The following is a 4,919-nucleotide window of genomic DNA, read 5'->3' as shown; positions in this document are numbered from 1 at the left end:
TATTACCTTATCAGTAAAGATCAATAATTAGACTTCATATATTTTTTAATGACATTGGTGACTGTTGTGGCTCTGCGAAAACCTTTGTTCCATGTAAAATCTCAGTGGCCATATTTAGTCCAATTATTTACCAATCTGCCAGAAATATTATCCTTTCGGTCAGGGGTAAGCTAATAAATCTATGTGTTTAGTTCGCTTTTACTTTACTGGGAAAGAGGAGTCGTTTCAAATGGACTCTGTTTATGCGCTGACTACTTTGCTCTTCTTCAGATTTGGTGTGTAATAATTAACTAACTAACTAAATAATAAAGCTGAAGTTACCTATTACTACGATATCGTTGTTGGCAAGTCACTGCGTGATAGAGCGATATGCAATGAAACCTGGTTTACTCCATAATGACTACTGTTGTTTATTCTACTCTGTAGAGTACAAATGATGTCTTCCGTTTTATACTGATCTTCAACGAGCAAACGATTTAATGGTCTTTGAACCACTTGTCTCACGACATAAGTGAGTTGTCATTCATTAAAACTACTACTAACTTTATACACTTATAATGCTGGTTCATTTTTACTTTCATGAAGATTTTCTGCCTTTTTTTCGAAGATATCTGTTCGCCTACTCATTTGGTCTTTATTCCATTTTTTTGTGGTAAATCAACATTTTATTCACGACATCACAATGGGCCATTATTATTTGTACTCAAGCTACTACTGAAAAACTGAATTAAATTCTTAATTAACTTAGCAACGGAAAGAGAGGGAGAGTAAGAAAGAGATAATTATCGATTAGTTTAGATATATTTCAAAAAATAACCACCTACTTTGCATTCCGATCGCACTGAAAGCAATTGAATTCTAAACGGTTAAATACAAAATTGTATTAAAATGTTGCCCTTCACTGATGGGAATCAAACATCACAAGGTTTCTTTTTGCTGGATTCCTGGACATAGCAATATTGAAAGGAATGAACGAGTAGATGAGATGGCCAGAAGAGGTTCTGAACTGCATACAAGAGAGGACGACTTCTGAATGCAAACACCGATATGTTAACTGTTTAAGATAACAGAGGAAATCACCAATATGGTGACTAATAATATATGGTCTAACTTCGAAGAAAGTGAGGCCGCTAGAACCTTATGGCATAGTATGGAAAAAAACAAAACGAAAGGCCTTTTACTGGAATACTAACGGGGCACTCTGCCATTGTAACGGTGGTGAGTTCCAACAAGTGTGTTATGCAGTAGTTAGCAACATGGAGAGGAGGTAGAATCTATCAATTATTCCCTGTGTCTTTGTCCAGGACTGCAGACAAGGTGACTTCAATGTCTTGGGGATCGCTTTTTCACTGGCTTGGAAGAGACAGCGAAAGTAAATTTATCGGATCTCCTCAACTTGATCTGGAAAACCAAATGGTTTAACAAGGATAACAAAGGTTAGCAACTCGCATATTCCGTAATAATTTTTGAGGGTATCACAATGGGCATAATATGCCTGTGAGTGGAAGTGCTGACAACTGTCAGCACGCGCCTTTTGAACCGAACAATAATTTTGCGTTATTGTTAGGTCGGATTTCTCTAGACAACTATTTCTAGACAACTTTATTTTTGATATTCTAATGAAGTCATTTAAAATTTTACACAAGAACTGGCAAAATTTGCTTAATTGTTTCGAAACAAAATTAATAAATAAAATAACTAAAGACTACAAGTAAAAATTATTTTTAACAAATGATTTCTGTATAAAATGTCAACCAATTTAACTTGTCCAGATTTTAATCACAGCACATTTTGAACATTTTGAACATTTTTCGCAACAATGAAATTTTTGTGAATTACTTGACGCATATTGTAAACTTGTAAACTTTCTACAAAACAATTTCAATAAAATTTCTAATTCGCATTTCATCTACTGTGGCTGTCGTTTCACTGCTTCTTCTTCTTCTGCCGCTACTGTTAGTGCCACTGTTGCCGCTGCTGTTACTGCCACTGTTGCCGCTGCTATTTAACTTTTATTAAATGCTAAACAATTTCCTAACAAGCTTCTGAGCAGAGCTCAGTACATTTACTAAAAACAATCCAGCTGCATACAAAAACAGAAACAAAAATAAACAGAACAATTTCTGTTTTTCATTTTTTTTGTTTTTTCTATTTTCATTCATAAAATTTTTTTGGTTTTTTTTTGTTTAATTTTTATTTTCTGCAAAACTTTGAAAGTCATTTTGTGATATTTTGCTTTTGGCAATTTAAAAATTTTGGTTTACTTTTAGTTTCGACCAAGTGGCAGCCGGCTTCCTCCTTGCAAATCATTAGCATTGAATGAGCTCAATTCTGCTCTTAATTGGAAATTGTTTCGCTTATGACACGTTTTTCAAATTATAATAGAAAAAAAGGGTTAATGACGTTTTTAGGTAAAGTTTAGTAAAGTTGCCTTTATGTAGGCGAATTGAAACAATTGTTGCTGTTCGTTCAGGCAAATATCTCGAGAAATTATTAGGAAAATTTTGATGGAAATGTTTTGAACTTGATAAGTATGCAATTTCACCAATAAAAAAAACAAAAAATCTTTGACATAGATATTTTCAACTTCAATAAATCGGAGTACATAAATACGTGTATTTGTTACTTTTGGTAAAAAAGTTATTGATACTCGATTAGATCCATATATAAGTGGCAAACCCTGGATTGTACCAAAGTATATACTAAAAAATATTGTACTAGTATACACTATGTATTATACACATAGTCAAAAATTGAACTAAATGAGTGGACCATGTAACTCGTAGCCGTGGCGAACATATGCCAGAAATCATATTGATCAAATAATTGCCTAGAAAATATCTAACAGATTAGAAGCAGACGAGACTTACAGTCACATTCTCTGTGATAGCCCAGCCTTGATCTGAGCCAGGAGGAGTTCACTGCTCGATTAGGGTCTGCTGCAGCATGAAAGATCAACAATGGTCATAGTGCTCCGCTCCGCTGAGAGCTGGTACATCGTTTATTCCTATTCCTATATCTACCAGATTATAATAAAAAAAATTTCATTCTAATAATATTTCTGTCTTGTCTTAACATTTTAAGTTCTCATGCAGCTAAAAAAACACCCAATATATATTTTAGGTATATACTACAAAAAAATTTTGATTTGGTGAAGGTTTTGTAGTGTACTGTCTGTAGATTACATGGTCAAGAAGGGTTGATTTACACACTAATTTATCTTTAAGATATACAGATAAACTCAAACTCATACACCCAACATATCATAAACCCAAATTATTTGTTGTTTTTTCACACTTGTATATTTTCCAGAACGTCATGGGACATGGTTGTAGTAATTTATGGAGGATAATATCTTGAAAACTAAACTATATTGACATAACAGTTTTTATGTGAATATTTTCAACTTTAAGGGATATTATTTCGAAGACTAACCTATGTTGACACAATAGATTTCATATGAACATTTTCAACTTTAAAGGATAATAACAATCCTAACTATTCAATCAAACTAAATCAAAACTATCAATCAAACTAAATCAAAGTCAAACTAACCAATATTGACGCTTTAGTTTTTATGTGAACATTGTCAACTTTTAAGGATAACATCCCGAAAACTAACGTTATAGTTTTCATGTGAATTTTTTCAACCTTAAAGCATAATATTCTGAAAACTAACCTATATTGACAGAACAGTTTTTATGTGAACATTTTCAACTTTAAAGGATAATAACAATCCTAACTATCAATTCGTCAATCTAACCAATATTGACGCTATAGTTTTCATGTGAACATTTTCAACTTTTAAGGATAACATCTCGAAAACTAATCTATATTAACAAATGGTGAAATAAACACATTCTAATATTATATTCTTTGAATCGTCTAACAGTTCAAATAATATTTGACGCACTAGTTTTGATGTAAATTTATTTTACTCTAAAGTTTGATATCTTGAAAACAAATCTATATTGACACAAAAAATATTTGGAACTTTAAAGCCTGATATTTACTAAAAACTGACATATATTAATTTATAGTGTAGTAAAAAGAATGGTGTCCTTACTAAATTTCATTACTAAAATCAAATAGGCAGGCTTGAGACATCGAATCACTGCTTGAACTATATTTTAAAATCTAAAAATATATACTTACAGTCTAAAGTATCTAATATAAAGTGCAATTAATATAACTAAATTAATGTGCTTAGTAGACAAACAGGTAAGACAATGTTTAATGAATCTAAGGAGAAACTACTAGAGTTTATATTTTAACAAATACACAATAGATTAAAGACAACAAAGATTGGAAAAATTTCAGATTTTACATATATTATATTTACATACATATTATATAAAACAAACGCTTGAAAAAAATATAAAATAGATGAATTCTATATTTCAATAAAAATGCATTGATTGAAGATACACAAACGCCAACTTTTTTGCCAAGTACCAAAATTGAAAACCAATTATTTAAATATTGTTTGCAAATAAAACACAATTTAATTTATTTTTCTATTTTTAACAAATTTTTACTTTTTAATTTAAAAAATTTTTTGTTTACAAATAAATTTTAAATTAAATTATTTATCGAAAAAACAACAAAAAAAGCAAAAACAAAAACAAAAGGGAAACAATAACAGAAAAGTGCTTAAAATGAATTTTAACATTATTTGTATGTGTGTGTTTGTCTGTATCTGTGAGTTACTCCATTCAAGTAGGACTTTTTTTCCAAATTATATAATTGATTTTAAGAATTTTAATTTTTTTTTTAAGTTAAACAGAAAAGAAAAAAATTTTTTAAATATTCTTTCTTTCTACTTAAACGCATACTAGACCGGCGGGCATTTAAACAATTTTCGAATTTACGGAATTTTTTTTTATTTTATTTTATTTTATTTTATTTTTGTTTTTTAT

At 30.2% G+C, this 4,919-nt stretch overlaps 1 protein-coding gene across 1 annotated transcript in view; it reads left to right on the top strand.

Annotated features, from left to right (window-relative positions):
• LOC119679793 (MATH and LRR domain-containing protein PFE0570w-like) overlaps positions 1-4,919 on the top strand; it is a 22,340-nt gene that overhangs the window by 13,637 nt on the left and 3,784 nt on the right. The gene's annotated exons all lie outside the window — the stretch shown is intronic.

Source organism: Teleopsis dalmanni, chromosome 1, assembly GCF_002237135.1.
Source record: "Teleopsis dalmanni isolate 2A chromosome 1, ASM223713v2, whole genome shotgun sequence".
NCBI lineage: Eukaryota > Metazoa > Arthropoda > Insecta > Diptera > Diopsidae > Teleopsis > Teleopsis dalmanni.
This window is presented reverse-complemented; position numbering and strand designations above follow the sequence as displayed.